The sequence below is a fragment of the Penaeus japonicus genome, unplaced genomic scaffold (assembly GCF_977035675.1).
Source record: "Penaeus japonicus unplaced genomic scaffold, GWHDUDI00000001_assembly GWHDUDI00000020, whole genome shotgun sequence".
In the NCBI taxonomy this organism is placed as follows: Eukaryota; Metazoa; Arthropoda; class Malacostraca; order Decapoda; family Penaeidae; genus Penaeus; species Penaeus japonicus.
Window position 1 is genome coordinate 7,009,610 of NW_028234422.1, and position 12,500 is coordinate 7,022,109.

At 34.2% G+C, this 12,500-nt stretch overlaps 1 protein-coding gene across 1 annotated transcript in view; it reads right to left on the reverse strand.

The window, feature by feature from the left end:
• The window catches only part of LOC122256595 (uncharacterized), a 1,026,286-nt gene that overhangs the window by 247,983 nt on the left and 765,803 nt on the right, over positions 1-12,500 (reverse strand). The window lies entirely within an intron of this gene.

The window sequence follows — 12,500 nt, forward strand, 5'->3', positions numbered from 1 at the left end:
TATACTGAGTATATATAGGCAAGGGTGATAATAAACGAACAAAGAAGAGGAGGAAGAAGCATTTTAATTCTGCATATACGTACTATATTCAAATTCCAGAAAGTCTTATCAAAATACGTTGTATTACACGATAATCTTTATTTGAGTGTACGGGCAAAAATCAAAGCAAAAATACGAAATGTAAGAATAAACCATTATGCTTTATATAACAAAAACATGTTTTTAAAACTCTTATAAAATACTCAGACTTTCTAACACATGAAAAAAATAATTGGTCATTAATGCCATCGGTAAGTAACTTCATCTGTACCATTTGGGGAATTAACTGCATAGCCATTGTGCGCTAGGATTAAATTACTGCCGTACCGAGGTAATTCAGTGTGATATGTGAAGCGAATTCTTTCTATAAATCGCTCTCTCTTGAGTGGCATTGTTTTATCCGTCAGCGACTAGGCATTTCCCCCTTAGGCGTACATAGATCCTAAGCCAGACGGAAGTCCGGCTTGCGCAAGAGACGGTTTCGGATTTAAACATCGGAGGAGACATTGTGTTATCAGTTTCATTATTAGAATTGTGTTATCAGTTTCATTATTAGAATTGTGTTATCAGTTTCATTATTAGAATTGTGTTATCAGTTTCATTATTAGAATTGTGTTATCAGTTTCATTATTAGAATTGTGTTATCAGTTTCATTATTAGAATTGTGTTATCAGTTTCATTATTAGAATTGTGTTATCAGTTTCATTATTAGAATTGTGTTATCAGTTTCATTATTAGAATTGTGTTATCAGTTTCATTATTAGAATTGTGTTATCAGTTTCATTATTAGAATTGTGTTATCAGTTTCATTATTAGAATTGTGTTATCAGTTTCATTATTAGAATTGTGTTATCAGTTTCATTATTAGAATTGTGTTATCAGTTTCATTATTAGAATTGTGTTATCAGTTTCATTATTAGAATTGTGTTATCAGTTTCATTATTAGAATTGTGTTATCAGTTTCATTATTAGAATTGTGTTATCAGTTTCATTATTAGAATTGTGTTATCAGTTTCATTATTAGAATTGTGTTATCAGTTTCATTATTAGAATTGTGTTATCAGTTTCATTATTAGAATTGTGTTATCAGTTTCATTATTAGAATTGTGTTATCAGTTTCATTATTAGAATTGTGTTATCAGTTTCATTATTAGAATTGTGTTATCAGTTTCATTATTAGAATTGTGTTATCAGTTTCATTATTAGAATTGTGTTATCAGTTTCATTATTAGAATTGTGTTATCAGTTTCATTATTAGAATTGTGTTATCAGTTTCATTATTAGAATTGTGTTATCAGTTTCATTATTAGAATTGTGTTATCAGTTTCATTATTAGAATTGTGTTATCAGTTTCATTATTAGAATTGTGTTATCAGTTTCATTATTAGAATTGTGTTATCAGTTTCATTATTAGAATTGTGTTATCAGTTTCATTATTAGAATTGTGTTATCAGTTTCATTATTAGAATTGTGTTATCAGTTTCATTATTAGAATTGTGTTATCAGTTTCATTATTAGAATTGTGTTATCAGTTTCATTATTAGAATTGTGTTATCAGTTTCATTATTAGAATTGTGTTATCAGTTTCATTATTAGAATTGTGTTATCAGTTTCATTATTAGAATTGTGTTATCAGTTTCATTATTAGAATTGTGTTATCAGTTTCATTATTAGAATTGTGTTATCAGTTTCATTATTAGAATTGTGTTATCAGTTTCATTATTAGAATTGTGTTATCAGTTTCATTATTAGAATTGTGTTATCAGTTTCATTATTAGAATTGTGTTATCAGTTTCATTATTAGAATTGTGTTATCAGTTTCATTATTAGAATTGTGTTATCAGTTTCATTATTAGAATTGTGTTATCAGTTTCATTATTAGAATTGTGTTATCAGTTTCATTATTAGAATTGTGTTATCAGTTTCATTATTAGAATTGTGTTATCAGTTTCATTATTAGAATTGTGTTATCAGTTTCATTATTAGAATTGTGTTATCAGTTTCATTATTAGAATTGTGTTATCAGTTTCATTATTAGAATTGTGTTATCAGTTTCATTATTAGAATTGTGTTATCAGTTTCATTATTAGAATTGTGTTATCAGTTTCATTATTAGAATTGTGTTATCAGTTTCATTATTAGAATTGTGTTATCAGTTTCATTATTAGAATTGTGTTATCAGTTTCATTATTAGAATTGTGTTATCAGTTTCATTATTAGAATTGTGTTATCAGTTTCATTATTAGAATTGTGTTATCAGTTTCATTATTAGAATTGTGTTATCAGTTTCATTATTAGAATTGTGTTATCAGTTTCATTATTAGAATTGTGTTATCAGTTTCATTATTAGAATTGTGTTATCAGTTTCATTATTAGAATTGTGTTATCAGTTTCATTATTAGAATTGTGTTATCAGTTTCATTATTAGAATTGTGTTATCAGTTTCATTATTAGAATTGTGTTATCAGTTTCATTATTAGAATTGTGTTATCAGTTTCATTATTAGAATTGTGTTATCAGTTTCATTATTAGAATTGTGTTATCAGTTTCATTATTAGAATTGTGTTATCAGTTTCATTATTAGAATTGTGTTATCAGTTTCATTATTAGAATTGTGTTATCAGTTTCATTATTAGAATTGTGTTATCAGTTTCATTATTAGAATTGTGTTATCAGTTTCATTATTAGAATTGTGTTATCAGTTTCATTATTAGAATTGTGTTATCAGTTTCATTATTAGAATTGTGTTATCAGTTTCATTATTAGAATTGTGTTATCAGTTTCATTATTAGAATTGTGTTATCAGTTTCATTATTAGAATTGTGTTATCAGTTTCATTATTAGAATTGTGTTATCAGTTTCATTATTAGAATTGTGTTATCAGTTTCATTATTAGAATTGTGTTATCAGTTTCATTATTAGAATTGTGTTATCAGTTTCATTATTAGAATTGTGTTATCAGTTTCATTATTAGAATTGTGTTATCAGTTTCATTATTAGAATTGTGTTATCAGTTTCATTATTAGAATTGTGTTATCAGTTTCATTATTAGAATTGTGTTATCAGTTTCATTATTAGAATTGTGTTATCAGTTTCATTATTAGAATTGTGTTATCAGTTTCATTATTAGAATTGTGTTATCAGTTTCATTATTAGAATTGTGTTATCGTTATCATTATTAGAATTGTGTTATCAGTTTCATTATTAGAATTTTCTTTAAATATCATCATCACTATTATGATTATCATTATAATCATCATTATTATTGCTATCATCAATATCATCAGCAACATCATCACCAATACCATCATCAACATCATCATTACTATCATTGTTATCATCATTATCATTGCTATCATTACTTTCATTATGATCATTATTGTTATTACTGTTGTTATTACTGCCATCATAGTTATTCTATCATGTTTATTATTATCATTAGCATTATTGTCCTTATCATCAGTATCCTTATTATAATTTTTAACATTAACATTAACATTATCATTATTGTCATCATCATCATTATTATCATTTTTTATCATTATTATTATCATTCTGTGAAGAACTTTTCCTCTGTGAATATCGTTCTCTGTGAATATCGCGGTTATGTTGATTATAAGATTTTTTAGAACACTCCTAAGGTATCAGTTTTATTTTTTCAGAGAAACTAAGAGCGGGTGAGAGAGGAAGAGAAAGAGTGAGGGTGAGAGAGAGAGAGAGAGAGAGAGAGAGAGAGAGAGAGAGAGAGAGAGAGAGAGAGAAGTAGATAGATATATATATAGAGAGAAATAGATGGATAGAGAGAGAGGGGGGAGGGGTAAAAATAGTGAGAGAGAGAGAGGGTGAAAGAGAAATATAGAAAAAAAGTGAAAGAGAGAGAGAGTAGATAGAGAGAGTCGTGAGGATTATACCGTATGAGTTCTCACCCTTTGGGAGCGATTTTATCCCTCATTCACATGAGGCCCGTTGCCCCAGGGGCCTCTCCTCCCTTCTCCTCCTCTGTACTTCTCCCTACCTCAGATAATGCTCTCCCCAGGCGCTTCTCCCCCCTTCTTCCCGATCATCCTATGGTCCTACCTTCCCTTGCCGTCCTTCGAGTCCCCAAGTTCTTCCTGAGCTAAAGTCTGGCTACTCGAAGGAACTCGCATATCATATTCTTTTTGATGCGCTAATGTATATGGGTATGTTTGTGTGTGCGTATGTGTACTTATGTGTTAGTTCGTACGTGTGTGTGTGGAGGGAGGTGTGTGTGTGTGTGTGTGTGTGTGTGTGTGTGTGTGTGTGTGTGTGTGTGTGTGTGTGTGTGTGTGTGTGTGTGTGTGTGTGTGTGTGTGTGTGTGTGTGTGTGTGTGTGCACATGCTTGTATGGGTGTGCGTATAGACATACAAGAGACTAAGATCAAAATCAACGCATCACATAAGTTGCCCCTCAAACGTTCACAATCTTCTCTCATCACTATTTCTTCTTACCCCGAAAAAAATCTAATGCAAAACCCGACACAAAGCTCCGCTAAATAGGCCTTTTATTCGGAAAAAGCGAATCCGTTTTTTATCTGATACCGCCTTTTTTTCCCGGATCTGGATATGAGGTGATTTTTTTTTCGATTAAAATGGCACTGCACAGACCTATGTCAGTACTTCAGGCCCGTCGGTTGCCAATACTGCAATAAAGCACGACCAATATAATTCAATTTCTCTACCCGATCGAAACTTTGCCTCGGGGTGTCTGTTGGAAGGGTGGGAGAGAGGAGGGAGGGAGAGAGGAGGGAGGGAGGGAGGGAGGGAGGGAGGGAGAGAGGGAGGAGGGGAGGGGGAGGAGAAGGAGGAGGAGGAGGAGGAGGCAAAAGGGTGGGTCGAGTGGGAAAGGGGAATAGGGGGAGGAGGAGGAGGGGGAGGAGGTAGCCGAGCACTGATTCCGAAACTCTTCACTCTAATTTCAGAACCATTCGCTCATTAAAGGCGCGAAGCAAAGGAGATCCTGCGTCGTATTCACAGGACCACAGACTGACCAGCTGGAGCTTCGTACCTTCAAGACGACTGTCTATCGGTCTCTTGAACCACGACTGAGACACAGACGAGCGCTGTCCTTGCCTACCACAAGCCAGTGAAATCCTACGCAAAAATGTGAAATGCTTGCCCTTTGTTGAAATCAAAGTCGAAAATACAATTGAATCTAGTTTCCATGAATGATAGAGGATTTATCGCTTATATCATACAGTATTTTGCGTAATCTCTCTTCCTGTTATGTATGATGGCTATGCATCCGTATGCCAATGAACTAACGCGGTTCCAGCAAACAAAACAATCAATAAATTTGAACAACAACGACGACAAAAGAAATATATAAACCTAATAGAAAACTGGGAGCGATTTTCATATCAAGGAACAAAATACGACACAATTTCAGCTGAGCAGGTCGCCCACCCTCCTTCGTAGCCTAGCATCCTGTTTCTCTTTGGTATGTGCAGATCGCATAGTCTCACCCTAGTGCTCTTATGTTATTACGAATTGAATTCGTATTATTACTATTTTCTAGTAATATCATTATCAATATTACGATTACCAATACCATTATCATAGTTCATTATTAGAATCATGATCAACATTAGTATCAACATTATCATCGTTGTTGTGTCACCCTTATAATCATTTTACAATTATTTTGAAATTTTCAGTCATTATTATCGTTATTATTATCATCATTATCATTTTGTTATTATCATTACTTTAATCATTATCAATATTAACTATGTTGTTATTATCATTATCCTGATCATTATTATCATCTTTATTATCATTATTTTTGTTATCATCATTATTATTAATTTTCTTTGATATCATAATCATTATTATTGTCTTCATCATAACTCCTATCATTCTTATCAATATTATCATAATTGTTATTACTATAATTATCATAATTGTTATTACTATAATTATCATAATTGTTATTACTATAATTATCATAATTGTTATTACTATAATTATCATAATTGTTATTACTATAATTATCATAATTGTTATTACTATAATTATCATAATTGTTATTACTATAATTATCATCATTGATTAAAATCATTGTCCTTTTTATTATCATTACAATCATCATCAATGCTACAGTTATCATTGTTATTATTATCATTAGTGTTATCATTGTAATACTACTATTATCACCATCATTATCGTTATTACTATTAGCGTTATTATCATAATTATTTTCATTATCATTACTGATATCATCATCTTTATTTCTATCATTATCATTGCTATTAGTACTATCATTAAGTGCCATAAAGTGACATTACCTTATCATTACTATATTTTTATTGTGATTGTTGTTCCCTTTTGTCACTATTACTGTTATCATTAGTGTTATTATTAACGGTATTGTACCTAATGTCAATATGAAATGAAAAAAACAGCCATATTTATAAGTATAAGTACATCACTTCATCATGTCTTCATTACGCACTGTCAACCATTTACATATCAACCAATGATATTCTGTTTCTCCCATTCTCTAACAGTTAATTCATTTAGAACGGCTCTTCTGTACAATGCAATGTACTTCAAATCAAGTACATAGTCCACTATACCCTAGCTCACTATGTTAACCCTTCTATCTACCTTAAACCTTGACGTTAACAAGAACAACTCATCAGTGAAGCATCTCATTACCATTGAATTATACGATCATATGCACAGTCTCATCTATAACCAGGCAAAATGAACCAAAATAACTTTTCATGTTTGTTTGTTTGTTTTTTAAACCGAGAAAAGCTAATTCAACGAGTGATACTGAATCCCTGCTCCCTTACATGCTGCATGGTTACTTCCCTCGACCATTCCCCTCCTCCCCCCTCCCTTTCCCTCACCCTTCTGCCCCCTGGCGTTCAGGTAGGTTGAACAGCAACAACAGAATAACGCTGCGTTCACTGTAAGTTCACCACACATAATTGATAACGTTCAGTCATGGAACGGTAGGCGGAGGCGAGGGAGAAGCAGAGGAAGGGAAGGAAAGATATAGGCTGAGAGAGATAAATGGTTAGGGGAAGGAAACAGATAAGAGTAGATACCGGTGGGCTGAAGGGAAGGGGGGGAGGGAGGGGTGTATGGATAGGCCGTACATGGAAAAAGGCTACCGAATATAACTTTATTGGGAAGGGAGAGATGGAGTTAGGGAGGATGGGAGGGTGAAAGAGAGAAAGAGAGAGAGAGGGGGGGGGGAGCAGACAAACAGAGGCAAAGAGAGAAAGCGAGAGAAAGGAAAGCAGTGAGGAAGAGCTACAGAATTAATTAAAAAATCAAAAAAAATCCAGCCAAACCAAATAAAGCCAAAGGAGAAAGAAGCAACAAGCTTTCATCCAATATGAAGTCAGTGATGGGTGGGGAAAGAGACACTCAAGAAATTTCTCCATATCGAAAGTCTTATTGCGATACTCAGCTTCACCGAAATGAATTTGCTAACAGCTCATCAGTCTCAGTAGTTCAGGTAATATTCCCTGGAATTTCAGCAGCTTATCGAAATCATATGTGAAACTTGAAGATTAATTTTAGTGATATTCGTATTTGTCATGGGGTGGGGTTGCTTAATGTATTTTTAACATGCAGGAGCATTTTTACTTCATTCTTTTGTAATATATATATATATATATATATATATATATATATATATATATATATATATATACATTTTTTTTTTCGGTGATATACTGATGTCCATTAAAAAGTTTAACTGTCTTACTACGAAAAATAAATAAATAAAAAGAATATGGGAGAGGATCTAGATGGTGATGGCGATATAAATAGCCATGACAAGTACGATGATGTTGATGATGATGACGACGATGATGATGGTGATGATGATGATGATAATGACGATGGTGACGAAGATGACGATGGTGATGACCACTACCATCAACACCAATATCATTAGCATCCTCATCATTACCATCATAACCACCAGAAAATATATCAAAACAAAAGCAAAACTAATCACGCCCAATACCATTGATAACATGACGCAAAATCCCCCCAAAAGTTTTTACTGCATTTCTCGTTTTTCTTCACACCGTCATATGTCTGGTAAAAACCCAAGCCATTTGCACGATTGCAAAACTTTGTCTCATCACTTGGAGCATTCCATCAACAGGATCCATCTATCCATCACTTTCGAACAGCTTCTGATTAATGGTGATCAGGGAATAGAAATAAATAATAAGAAGAGAGATAAAAAGGAAAAGGTGGATAGGATGGAGGAGGGTAGGAGGTGTGTGCTGGGGTTGGGATGGGAGTTATACACACAATGCAATGTTTGTCTTATCAAAATCCAAATTGATTAGTAAATACGATGAGTAATATATGATAATGATAAGAGTGATGAAAATGATTACATCATTGATAATAATGATTAATAATTTTTTTTTCTCTCTCCTCCGACTCAAATTCTCTCTCTCTCTCCTCCGACTCTAATTCTCTCTCTCCTCCGACTCAAATTCTCTCTCTCTCTCCTCCGACTCTAATTCTCTCTCTCCTCCGACTCAAATTTTCTCTCTCTCTCCGACTCTAATTCTCTTTCTCCTCTGACTCAAATTACCTCTCTCCTCCGATTCAAAGCCTCTCTCCTCCGACTTAAATTCCCTCGACTCAAATCCTCTCTATTCCGACTCAAATTATCTCTCTCCTCTGACTCAAATTCTCTCTCTCCTCTGATTAAATTTCTCTCTCTCTCCTCCGACTCAAATTCTCTCTCTCTCTCCTCCGACTCTAATTCTCTCTCTCCTCTGACTCAAATTACCTCTCTCCTCCGATTTAAATCCTTTCCTCCAACTCGAATTTCCTCTCTCTCCTTTGACTCAAATTCTCTCCCTCCTCCGACTCAAATTCCCTTTTTACTCCGATTCAAATTCTCTCTCTCTCTTCTCTGACTCAAATCCTTTCTCTCTTCTGACTCAAATTCTCTCTCTCTCCTATGACTCAAATTCTCTCTCTCTCTCTCTCCTCCGAATCAAATTCTCTCTCTCCCCTGACTCAAATTCTATCTCTCCTCTGACTCAAATTCTCTCTCTCCTCCAACTTAAAATCCCTCCCTCATCAGACTCAGACTCAAATTTTGTCTCTCTCTTCTGACTTCAATTCTTTCTCTCTCCTCCAATTCAAATTCTCTCTCCTCCAACTCTCTCCAACTCAAATTCTCTCTCCTCTAACTCAAATCCTTTCTCTCCTCCGACTCAAATTCCCTTTCTCCTCCGACTCAAACTCACTCTCTCCTCCGTCCCAAATTCCCTCTCTCTCGTACGACTCAAATCCTCTCTCTCCTCCGACTCAAATCCTCTCTCTCCTCCGACTCAAATTCCCTTTCTCCTCCGACTCAAACTCACTCTCTCCTCCGTCTCAAATTCCCTCTCTCTCGTACGACTCAAATCCTCTCTCTCCTCCGACTCAAATTCTCTCTCTCCTCCGACTCAAATTCCCTTTCTCCTCCGACTCAAACTCACTCTCTCCTCCATTTCAAATTCCCTCTCTCTCCTACGACTCAAATTCTCTCTCTCCTCTGACTCAAATCCTCTCTCTCCTCCGACTCAAATTCTCTCTCTCCTCTGACTCAAATCTTCTCTCCCCTCCGACTCAAATTCTCTTTCTCCTCTCACTCAAATTCCCTTTCTCCTCAGACTCAAACTCCCTCTCTCCTCCATTTCAAATTCCCTCTCTCTCCTACGACTCAAATCATCTCTCCCCTCCGAGTCAAATTCTCTCTCTCCTTTGACTCAAATTCTCTCTCTCCTCCGACTCAAACTCACTCTCTCCTCCGTTTCAAATTCCCTCTCTCTCCTACGACTCAAATCCTCTCTTCTCTGACTCAAATTCTCTCTCTCCTCTCACTCAAATTCTCTCTCTCCTCCGACTCAAAGTCACTCTCTCCTCCATTTCAAATTCCCTCTCTCTCCTCTGACTCAAAACATCTCTCTCCTTCGACTCAAATTCTCTCTCTCCTCCGACTCAAACTCACTCTCTCCTCCATTTCAAATTCCCTCTCTCTCCTCAGACTCAAACTCCCTCTCTCCTCCATTCCAAATTCCCTCTCTCTCCTCTGACTCAAAACATCTCTCTCCTTCGACTCAAATTCTCTCTCTCCTCTCACTCAAATTCCCTTTCTCCTCCGACTCAAACTCACTCTCTCCTCCGACTCAAATTTTCTCTCTCCTCTGACTCAAAACATCTCTCTCCTTCGACTCAAATTCTCTCTCTCCTCTCACTCAAATTCCCTTTCTCCTTCGACTCAAATTCTCTCTCTCCACCGTCTCAAATCATCTCTCTCCTCCGAGGTGAGAGTGCGAGGAATCTTTGACGAAGGGAGAGTTAGACACGTGACCAAAATGGTCATGGGTTTGAATATCATGCAATGCTCGACGAGTTTCTCTGGTATTGCAAGATGCAAGAAGATGAATAAGCCACAATACTGTCACAATAATTGCTAGTAATATAAATGAGAGCTCTATTATAGCGAGGATAAGACTGATAATAATGGTAACAGTAGTGGCGATAAGGACAATAGTAATGGTGATAGTTATGGTGATGGTGATAGTGAAGGTGATGGTAATGATCACGATAATGATGATAAGAAAAGCAACTATGATAACATTAACAACAACAATTATAATTATACTAATGATGATACTGTAGTGTTGATAATAACAATGATAATGATAATGACAGGGATAATAATGATACTTATAACAATGATAATAATGATAGTTATAATAGCACTAACAACAATAATAACAACATCAATAATGATCATGAGAATAAAAGTTATAATGTCAAAATAGTAACAATTATAAGTACTCAAACAAAATATTACTGGCAATAGCTATATTATTGCCGAATTCAGTCATATATGATGACCTTAAGCACAACTAGAATACAACATTTAAGTATATCTCGATTATTCTTTGCATTTTTAATTTCTTAAGTCGTATGTATTCAGAAAATGAATTTCTTTCTATTTTTTTCTTTCTTTCTAATAACAAAATACAATTATGAATAACATTTCAGTAATGCCATCTTCTTTATTCCACTTGGGAGGTTTCATGTATTTTTGTAATCTTGAATTATGAAAATGGATTTCTGCTCATTTTCTGCTCCCGGGCATTTGTGTAATAGAGGAGGCCATGTTTGTTTGTTTTTTTGTTTGTGTTCTTAATTTCGTATTAATCCTTAGTACCTTGTGGCAATACATGTCTGATTCTAAATCTGAGTAAATTTCATTAGTTAATTATCTTTTTAGACGAGAATATCGAAAGAAAACCATTGTGTCGAGCCATAAAAATCATTATCGAGGTTGTTAGATTTAATCATAAATCTTGTTAACGTGTTTATAGTAATTAGTCCTTTTTTTCTCTTACAGGTTGAGCCGTATTCGAATCCCCCCCCAAAAATATATACAAAAAATAAAAAATCATGGCCACCATGCTTCGACTTCTATTGGTATAGCAACGAAGCGTTTCAATTACTTTTTATATGTTTTATATACATATATTTATTCTGTTTTGCTTCATTTTTCCCCCGGTAGCTGTGAGAATATGTAAAAGAATTTATACGTTTGCCAATACCCAGCTGTTGCTACATGTAAAATAATTTCTTTTTTCATGAAATACAGTAATTGATACAGCGCTGCCTGCAGAGAGTAAATGTTCTGCACTGCTGTGAAGTACAAAATGCATTCAGTACATATTGCGTGATTATCACTTCCAATTGCTTAAATTGTTCGTCACTGTAAAAAAAAAAAAAAAAAAAAAAAAAAAAAAAAAAATCACAATATAATTCAGTGAAATTTTAAATGACATATCCGATTGATTAGATTGTTAACCATTGCCATATACAGATCGACACAGTGCACTCTTAGATACAGACAGACAGGAACGCATAATCACACAAGGATGCATGCAAAGTAACTGAAATAAGTAAACACAAATGTATGTATATCTACTTGTCTGTATATATGTATGTATGTATGTATGTATAGTTAGATAGGTAGGTATGAAGATCGGTTGGTTGGTAGAATAAAAAGATAGAAATATATATACAGCGCATGGACGTACACAAACAGATTTTCACAAACACACACACAAACACACACACACACACACGCACTTACGCATTCACAATTGTAAATGTATTTATACACTTTCATTAATGACACAAAACACGTACTGAAATATCTTTATAGATATAGATATTAAACAAATAGTGTTTACACCCGTTACCCTGTATGAAATATTATATGGTAGGTGTTCGAATATTCGTAAAGTGAAAAAGAGCGAACAATAATAATCACCAATATAGATTGCTTGTTACGACATTGTATTGAACTCGATATTATATTTTGAAGTACGGCAATGCATTTCCACATGAATATTATATTACAATCACGTTATAACGATTGGAATGTATACTGGACC